This window comes from Pollicipes pollicipes, unplaced genomic scaffold, assembly GCF_011947565.3.
Source record: "Pollicipes pollicipes isolate AB1234 unplaced genomic scaffold, Ppol_2.1 Scaffold_1600;HRSCAF=1878_pilon_pilon_pilon, whole genome shotgun sequence".
Taxonomy (NCBI): domain Eukaryota; kingdom Metazoa; phylum Arthropoda; class Thecostraca; order Pollicipedomorpha; family Pollicipedidae; genus Pollicipes; species Pollicipes pollicipes.
Window position 1 is genome coordinate 2470850 of NW_023595962.1, and position 10426 is coordinate 2481275.

A 10426-nucleotide genomic window follows, 5' to 3' on the forward strand; every position below is an offset into this window, starting at 1 on the left:
GCCAAAGGAATAAATCACTTCAGTCCGAGTCACAAAAGGTCATGACTTTGAGCCTGAGTCTGAGTCAGACCGAGCTCAGATCCGAACATAGCGGTGGGCTAAACTCCTTAAACGCATTTCGTATAGGTGCTGCTTGTTAGTCACTGCAAACCATTGTAGTACTGAGCAAGCAAGCCTCCAAAAGAACCAAAGGGCTCTCATATTTTCACCCGTCACCCTTCTGCTGGCCGTTATCCCGTTGCGAGGTCTGGGCTCTAATTGATAACACGAAGTTAGTTGAAACAATTATCTGAAATTGACTTAAATCACCTAAGCATCCATGCCACGTTCCATTATACTACCCGCAATGCCATCCTCACCACCTGTACCAATGAAGCCGGGCTATTGCCTTAAATCATGCCGAAGCAGGTCGCGATTTCTCGTCCGATCTACGTAGTACACCGCCGATGAAGCCACGCGAGCGAGCCACTTGTGGTAGCGGGCGAGATTTGAAAGACACAGAATGCGATGAAGCCGAGTTTGGTAGCGGAAGTGACATGGAGGACGGTGAAGGAAGTTGTTGCCTAAATGTTAACAAGCGGGAAACTTTAAAGCGGGAAACTTTAGGCGGGAAACTTTTAAGCGGGGAATTTCAAGCGGGAAACTTTTAAGCAGGAAACTTTTCAGTATTACGTCTTGTAAAATCTGGCTTTTAGATAACCCCGTATGTTTGGACGCGGTGCAGCAATTCAGAAACGTGATTTTATGAGCCGACGTCTTTGAGATTTATTTATCAGCCCGGGTTTTCCATCTTCCGATATGCTCGCTGCAAATGCCCCTACCTTTCGAAGCACTCTGTGTGTCAGCACTGCACGAGGAGGCAGGCCTCTCCGGTCGGGCCTTTAGGCTGGAAGCCAGACCAAAGCCAGGCCTCTCCGCCCGGCTGCAAAACTAGACAAATGGCCGGACGTCGCCAAAATTGATGTCTACGATCCACAATAATGACCGGCTCTCTTTGTAGCCATGTCAGTTGGCTTTATTGATAGCGTAATATATTACATCCATCGTTCTGCTAACTACCGCCGCCAGGACGGGTCGCAGTGACACGCATTTCAATGGGGGAAACGGCCTTTAAAGAATGGGCATTTACACGGAGGCTCCAGAGATCATTTATCTGCTTGTCGGCGCGCTGAAAAAACTCTTTCAGAGCGGGCGGGAGATTAACGAGCCGGCCCGGTGGGCGGCGGTGACACGCCCCGGCACCGGCGCTGTGAAAAATCGCTGCCGCTGCCGCTGCCGCTGCCGCACCGCGCGCCGGTCCGACAGCGGCGGCCCCCGCACCAGGCGTCAGCTGACTCGACCGGCGGCACAACAGCTGACTGCCGTCCGCCGTCCGCCGTCCGACGCCGGGCCGACGCCTCGGGTGGGGTCACAGAACATCGGCGGCTGCTGCGGTACCGGCATGTCCAGGGCCCAATTGTGACGGCATGCCGGGGGCTGCCGCACACAAATGTCAAATCGGATATTTGAGATGAACCAGGCCCAGTGGCAGGTAGATAGTCTCGGAATGTCATGTCTTACAATATCTACAATCCATGTCTGATGTATTATTTTTGATTGATTGCATTACTTTTAAAATAACCAGCGTTTATTCAGCGTTTATGGTCTTCTTGGTCCTTTTCTTAAGCCTTCGCATCGTGCGTCCGTCATTTTCGGTGTGCTTATGTCATAGCACTGCAACTTTTTTTAAAAAGAATTAATGCGAACCTCTTGAATGGATGAATCAATGGAATCAGAGCTCGCACTTAACAGTGGTTGTTTTATGCCCCGACCCCTACCATCCGATCGCACCATTACAGGTCAACAGCGGGATCTGGTTGCGGAAGTTTAACGTGTTCAGTGCCCGACACAGTCCGTCCTGCCCTTTGAGGTCATCAGACCTTTATCCCAACCGCTGTCACTGGCCGCAGGTCGTGTCTGTCAAGGGAAAAAAGCGAGCACCTAAAGCGACTCGAACCCACCCCGCCACGTGCGGGTGAACCGGTAGGCAGGCGATGTAACCAACTGAGCCACTGGACGGACAGCAGCACTGCCAAAGTTCATCTACTTCTTAACGTTTCGATCGGTTTCATGATCGTTTTAAAGACAATTTTGACACTATAAGCACTTACAGTACCACACGCACGTGTAGAAGTTCGGTTTTCATTGTATCCCTACGACATAAACGCTAGAGGCATTGGAAAATAGCGGTTCCATGCTGCTTAGGCATGTTGCCGAAATATCAACCCAACTATATCTCCATCCCCCTGATTTTTCTCCGACAAATAAAGCCAATACCACTGTCTTATCTATATGAATAATGTTCCTCGCTAATGCACTGAACGACTTACGGCTGAAGGTGCTTACGAAGTTGTGAAAAGAAAACGTGTCAGACTGCGTACACGTCCAGCAAAGAAACTACGTAACGTCACGCAGAAAAGAGCGTTCATGGTGCCCTGCGAATACATCTCATAAATTTGGGTCCTCTGACCGCCATCGCCATAAAACGCAGACCGGGACTTGACGGCGCACTACGCGGCTGAGGCCATCAGGCCCTGCACCTCACCCTGGCGGGAAGAGCGGGCACCGCGGGGAATCGAACCCGCGCCTCTCGCCTCCCAGCCACGGAGCTTATCGCTACACCAATGGGCTATTGGTTCATGAGGCCCTGCAAATTAATCGTCAACTGTTGATCGGACAATGCGCCAGCGTGATCGCTGTCTGCAGCGATATAACATTCTAAAAGGGCGTGATGACGTCACTGGGACGCCTAAGCCGAAGATCTCCTAGCTGCTGAAGTCAGACCCGCTCGGCTTGCCAGAGGGCGGCAAAGGGATGCCGACGCTCGGATGGCAGATGAAATACAGCTGATCATGTTGCGGATCATGCACCGACACACCCATCCGCATTGTTACCAAATGCATGACGTGATTGGTTGAAAGCTGCTGCGGTAAGCAGAACGGGCGACGGTGATGCAATCACGAAAGATTGCCGCTGAACGGCTAGGGTGAAATGTCGCGGACGACATAACAAGTGTGACGTTAGTTGACACAAAACGTGTTGTTGTGTCACGTGTAATTTGGCTGGTAAGAGATGTTTGCATTGGGAATGACATGTCATCAGAAGCCTACACGTCCATCACTGGAGGCTCAAGGCTGGAACGAAACTGGATTACTAAATAACACTCGCCGATCCTATGGCCGCCATTCGGCTTGCTGTTCATGGTTTGGTTTAGATGGCGTGGGTAGGCGCAAAAAAAGCCAGTTATTTAACATTTTCCGATGAATAACTGTAGATGAGGCGTGCGATGGAAATCGTATGACTAAATTCCCTTGGTCGGGGAGATGATGAGCAATCTGAGTTGCTGCGCAAAGTTAAGGATAGTAGGCGGATTGGTATTCATTCCTTGAGATAGGCGCAATCAGATTCGCGTCTACTAACGCAATATTGGTGGCGAGGGATTGAGAGGAAACGTGGCTGCTAAAATTGCGTGAAGCTTGGAAGATTGGTCATCAAATGAGGCGAGTTGCCGAGCACTGTCCTCGTGGCGCCGAGCGTTCGACGCAGACCCGGCGTAGGCCGATCCAAAGCGCCCCCCCCCCCCCCCCCCCCACCAGACACACAGACCCGACTGGGGCCGGTCCAGGTGTCCTCCCGGCACACAGACCCAGCAAAGGCTGATCCAGAGGCCCTGTCGACATGCAAACCCGGCAGAGGCAGATATATGCTTACAAAATTGGTTTACATTTTGCATCACGCACATTTACGAAATTTCGGATAAATTCCTCATGAAATGCCACGCCTTCTTACTGCATGCGCTTATGCTAGTTACAGCTCTCACTACTTGCAACTCTTTTGTAATTATAAACTCAAAAGCCGTCACAGAAGGGTGACTGCCGCTATTTTATATTTGGCACCCATGGAGTTTATCACAAATGCCCTCTGCATTTAACCATCTGAACTAATGTCCCTGCACATGACATTGGAAATACTCCCGGATAACTCTAAACATTAAATGAGCAACATATCTTGATAACATCTCAGAACTAAGAAGCTCGATCTGAGCTCTAAACAGCACTGCCTTGCTTCAAGCACGGCTGCACGCCCCAGTCAAGACACTGGGCCGGTAGCCAATAACGTGACAAGCAGGCACATGGGCCGGCAGCCAATTACGTGACAGACAGACGCAGCAGCGTGCCGGGGCTAGGTTGCGGCGCTGTTGAATGCACTGGAACATGTCCCATGCGCACAAACCGTGGCCTTCGGGTACACCGCGGAAATAAGCTGTAATGTTTTTTTTTTCTCTCGAAATGATGTATGAAAGCTTTGGCAGGTATGTCTACAAGCATGGCAATCTTAGATGAATAAAACCAAGTTGGACGCCGTTGAGCAGATAGGTTTTTGTTCGTGATGGGCAAGGAGGGCGGCGGAAAAGCTCAGTAAAAGCTGCTTTTCGAATGAAAAAATGTATGCTATTAATAACCCTGACAAATTCGAATGATTCGAGAGTGTATACAGTTCACCTTCCTGCCCGTAACAAGTAAGATATTCCTGGTCGGCAAGCAGCTAACGCTAATAAGCTTTAGCAGCATGGTAGACACAGTTTAACTAACCATCATCTTCCCTTCCCGACTTTCTAATCTGCTGACGTATGGGGGGAGGGGGAAGGGGGGCAGGCACAATGCGTCCACAGTCAGCCTTCAGTCCGTTATCCGCTTGAGATGACCTTGCACGCTGATCTGGGTTTCAGTCAGTGATACACCCCCGGCAAACCTGCCCTCAGAGGCGTCCGTCCCCGGCTCACCCCGCTCCAGGTCGCCGGCTGACAAACTGGCGGCGACCGCCGCTTGGTCGGCCTCCATGATGGAGGGCCGCTTGCCGCCGCCAGAATGCCAGTCGGCGGGATTCATGCCACTAAATTCAAGCGCGCCAGGGAACTACCCGGTCTCTAATGATACCGGCCCGTAATTCTCGTCCGTAAATTAATGCGAATTACAGTGGCCATAACTTAGCTTTAGCGCCGGCGGTCAGAGAGAGTTACGGTCCAAATGGGAGATATAAGTTAGCAAATACGTCCCGTAAAGTATAATCACTATCAGGCAAAATGAGCACTAACCGTGACCGGTCGGCACTGAGTGGGATTGGCCGAGATTTGCGGGCAGGCAGCGGTCAGTAATGTTATCGCGTGATTTGTGGCCCATGGTCCGGCTGACCGACAGGGGCGAATGCAGGGACGACATGGAGGTGAAGACAGCGTACGGATGAAGTTTCATTAAGGGGCGGACGAAGGGGCTTGACATAAAAGGACTAATGGAGTGTTCAGTTGTTCTTTGAGCAGGCCGTGCGCACAGAGTAAGCTTCAACCTCCCCTCCCCTTTGGAATTTATTATGTTTATGAATATGCATATGACAGAACGCTGACAGTCCAAAGACACAACGGAAAACATTAAGACAATGTCGTCCTTTTGAGCCATGCAACCCAATTTTTTTTCATGAAAAAATGTCAAACATTCTCCGAATCCAACGCCATTGGGTCGAATTCTTGCGAAATCGCTTAGCATGCAGTTTAAACCTCTGGCTCAGGGCGGGCAAGCGCGGGAGGAGGGAGGGGGGGGGGGAGGGGCGGCTCTCTCCTTGGCTACAGCCCTGACTCTTCAATATTAACACCTCTAGCCACATGCCGACTCACTCGCCATCCGTGACGATGTTGAGGGTGGCCATCGACAGAACACTGCCCTGAGAGGAGCATACATCCCCATTAGCCGAGAAGAAGGACTGCATCCTTTTTTGCCTGCATATGATTCGCCACCATCTCACACCGGAAACCCGCAAATTCCTAACCAAGCTCACGACTTCCCTCAAGTCCTCTGCTGTTGTAGCGCAGTTGTACTTTGTGTCCTGTGCCCCTGCTGGGGCGGGGGTGGGGCGGAGGCGCGCCGCCGCCGCGGTGTCGAGTGTCAGGTTCGCAGGCCGCCGCAGTGTCGAGTGTCAGGTTCGCAGGCCGCCGCAGTGTCGAGTGTCAGGTTCGCAGGCCGCCGCAGTGTCGAGTGTCAGGTTCGCAGGTCGCCGCAGTGTCGAGTGTCAGGTTCGCAGGCCGACCCCGGCTCGCGACCCCCGCTGTCGAGAGTCGCCGTGGGGAAAGCAGAGAGGGCAGGCGCGCTGTCAAGGGCTGCTGTTGTGCGAGACTTAAATACAGAGAAGCTTTGGTGAAATACTTGGCGTCCCATTACAGCTGTCTCCGTGCCCAGCCTCTAGAGTCGGCTCGCTGCGTGTCATCCCGGGCACAAGATGTCCTGTACTTCAAAGCTAGGGTCGCCTCGGGGCGCGTGAGGTCGAGATCGCGTCCCTCCGGTCCTGGAGGCGCTGGGCTGGGCCGGCGTGGCTGACCAGGTTACTCATCGCGACGAGCACGTTCGCGACATCGGCGTGTTTGGGGCCCGGCGGGCCCTTTGCTCCTGCGGCGATACGGTCCTGGTTCACGGTTCCACATTAGTACTACAACAAACAAAAAAACCGCCGACAGAGTGCTGCGGCATGGCTTCCATTGTCAATACTCATACACGGCATTAGTGCTACGCGACAAAAGTTATGCTTCAAAAATGTATGCTCGTCACCATTTCAACTGCAAGAGCATTACAGTCATTTCTTTTGCATGCCATTACTTCTGCTGTAATGCTTATATGCGACACTGGTGCAACACGACAAAATGAATTCTTCAAAACCTTATACCCAACATTACCTCCTGTGCAAAAACTTATGCAACCGTTGTTTATACACGGAATTCCGTCAACTGCAAACATGTATACACCACATTAATGTTATAGCAAGTAATGTCGCGTAGAAGTGAAGACTGTATGTTTTTGCTGTTTGATTAAGGAGTAGCATAAGTTTTCACAGCATTTAGGTTTTTATTTTCGATTATGTGTTGCAGCACTCACATCGTGTATAAGTCTCTACAGTAGAAGAAACGCCGAGGATATTTAAAGTTTGCATACGTCTCTGCAGTAGAAGTAATGTTGCGTATAGCTGCTGCCCTAGCACTGCTGTCGGTAAAAGTTTTTGTCCCAGCACTCATGTCGCGACATTATTGTTCACCGCTCGCGCCGCTACCGTCTCGAGCGCCATCTCGCGGTCGGCTGTGGCGAGCGTTCTGTCGCTACCCGTCGTCCGGCTGCCAGTCACAGCCTCTTCCGGCACCGTCTGTCGTTGCAGTCACTCGGAGCATGGCAGTCTTTTATCGCTACTTTGCGATCTTCGTAAGTTGTTCGTTGCATTAGCGAGGAGCATTATTCACATCAACAAGACAGTAGTAGTAGCTTTATTCCTCGGAGAAAAACCAGGAGAACGCAGATATAGATGGATTGGTATTTCGGCAACATGCCTTTATCGAAACGATAGAAGAAGTGACTTAAAAATTGCCTGCCGATGATCCTACTCGATTTTTCAGTTTTTTTTAAACAGCAAGCCACAGTTTTTACAGGACACCAACATTCAGGGCGTCAAGCAAAGAGCGATTGCGAGCCATTACCACGATACAGTGCCTGTCTAAGAACTGCTGTCTTACTCATTTCATAGACATTTGCACATCACAAATTCATCATATCGCGGATCCGCACCGAACGTTCGAGGTATTTTTGGCGCGTTTAGGTCATGGATTTGTCACTTTTCGTGCTATACCCTAAAACGTGTATGTGATATGGCTCGATTCACACATCTCAAACACCTGGACTGATTTGTAAATCAATGCGAGCTGGGAAATCGAGTCGATATTGGAACTCGTTCCCAAAGTCCCGCTCTTTTCCTGGTCTAAAGGAAGGGCGAGACCCGCCTTCTCCGCTTGCTACTGGAGTTGGGTGATGTGCTACCGACGATTGTGTTATTAAGAACCTGATAATTTCTGTGTAAAGACGGAATGGAATCATGAGTAAAATACCACGTGCTGGGTATCAGGACATTCCATGTACAGGCGATAATACTATAACAGCGTGATGCTCTCACGGCCCTGTGGCCTAATGGATAAGGCGTCGGATTCCGAATCCGGAGACTGCAGGTTCGAGTCCTGCCAGGGTTCGAACATTTTTCACAATTCCTACCGATTGTGTGTAGTTGCCAGCTACCGACTAACTAAACACATTACCGGTTTTCCGATAAGCGTAATGTGCGAAACGGAGCCTTAAGATTATTCCTTAAGATTTCTGGGTTGTTGTTCCCTGTTCACCTACAGCTTGGGCTCGAGCCCACGACTTTAAACAGAAATTGGGCCCAATCCGCCGGGAATACCGTGGTTTGTGTTATTTTCCATTGCTCAGCTCTGCTCACCAACAACTCATTTTGCGAAACTGCAGGTGGCGGCCATTTTCGTTTCTCTGTAGTACCCGCGCAGGCTGCACACTTCACATACATTTACAAACGTTTAAGCGCCGACATGAGGGATTAAGGCAAGAATGATATGAGATCCGAACAGTATGGCGGGCAGCACCTTCGGCCAACTCAGTCTCGCAGGTAGAAGTGCGAGCTGCATTTGCAGATGACCGTATGCAGTCTCTGGACTCAGAATCAGCAACGCTGTCCATCAGACCAGAGAGTCAGAGCATCAGCCAACACCTGGCGGGGCGCGACGGCGGTGCGACGTACATTTTTGAAAGCGTTCCGGAGAAGCGAGGGATGGAACTCAAATTTCCTGGTTCTCCTCCCAGCCTTTGACGGTCTAACAGATGAATGTTGCCATCAACTGGCAGAGTCTGAAAAAATTTTCGTCCTACATTTAGTTCCAAAAAATTGTATTGGTTATTATCAACTTGCAGCAACATTATTATACCGCACAGCCTTGACGGGAGACACAAACTTAAAAAAAGATATAAACCGCAAAGTTTACTTTATTTCGGCCAACACGCCCTGATCAGATAAGTTTTGAATTTCAAATTTCATGGTGAACCATAAAACCTTATTTAAAACTTAATAACAACTCGGAACGTAGAACGTTTATGGGGACTTATGGGGCCGGCAAGTGTATGGCAGCATCGTTCCCCTTTCCGACTAGGACCTATAGCACCATGCCGACACAGCCGTACTTGATAGCAGGAAGGTGACCTTGCGCTGTATGACATTCAGGGACGTAGCTAAGGGAGAACCAAGAGGGCCGTGCCCCCCCCCCCCCCCCCCCTGAGCCGAGAGTTTTACGCCTCAATACGGGGCGGGTTCGCAGGAACTCTGTCCAAATGCGCAGGATCTTATAAAACAAAGTTGACATCTGCACTCCTCATCCTGAACAAACTTTGGACTACTTGCCTGATAACATACACAGGTGACTTTTCCTGACCGGTTGAATAATCACTGCCGCTCTTCCAAAGAGTCAGAATGTTCGCACCATCATTCAGTGGCATGAATCATTAGCAATTCTATGCTGCATTTCACAGGTGGGCACAGCCGTAGCCAAGAGGTGGGTACGGGTCTGCAGGGCTGTCCTCCCGTCCTAGACTTGCATTTTTTGTCATTTTTCTCAGTGGATGACTCCTGAAAGAAAGTGAATATTCAGGGTGATGCATTTTCACTGGCCTGCGCTTCCCCTCCCCTTCCCCCTTTAAGAAAATCCTGGTTGCGTCCCTGCAAGTGTGTACAGCGTGCACGTAAAATTATAAATAATGTCAAACGTCGTGTGGTCCAGGCCCCGCTCTCATGCGAGTTGATACTAAAAATTGCAGAGATGGCACAACGAGCCATTTGGAGGGTGTGTACGCGATTACTCGTTGTGGATCTCCACCGTAAAGAAGATCGCCGAGGAGGTAAAGGAGCACAATTAAAGCCGTCTAATCACACCGTATTAATATGCCAAAGTTCATACACTTCCATAAAACCATTTATTATGTCTGCATGTCACATGCCGACATTTTTGGGCCTCCTCTCTATAACGGGCCTCCCTCTAGAGACCCCTTTCAGTTGGGGCCTCCTCTCTACAACGGGCCTCTCTCAGCTGTGCCTCTTTCAGCGGGGCCTCTTTCAGATCGGCCTCTTTCAGCTACAGCCTCTTTCAGCTGGAGCCCCTCTCAGTTGGGGCCTCCTCTCCGCAACGGGCCTCTGTCAGCTGTGCCTCTTTCAGATAGGCCTCTTTCAGTTCGAGCCTCTCTCAGTTGGGGCCTCTCTATGAACTAATGCCTGCTCTGGGTCAAGACGGTGGTCTGCTCATAGTCATGAAGTGAGCCTCCTCGTAGTTTGCAGAGATCCTATCCCGCATCGCCGTACCGGTGACCATGTCTGTCTCGGCGAAGGCCTCTCGCGGCATCCCCGCGAACCCCAAACAGCCAAGGTATCTGCACTCCCATGTTCAATTTGTGTGTCAATGCACTTGCAGTGTATGATGACGCCCAATGCCATCATTCCGTGCTTGATGTTTAACTTGCATTAATGTGCT

At 50.5% G+C, this 10426-nt stretch overlaps 1 non-coding gene across 1 annotated transcript; it reads left to right on the top strand.

Moving 5' to 3' along the window:
* Positions 1 to 8016: 8016 nt before the first annotated feature.
* TRNAR-CCG (transfer RNA arginine (anticodon CCG)) lies at positions 8017 to 8090 on the top strand. Its single transcript has one exon. It is a non-coding gene; the product is annotated as a tRNA-Arg (tRNA).
* Positions 8091 to 10426: the final 2336 nt, after the last annotated feature.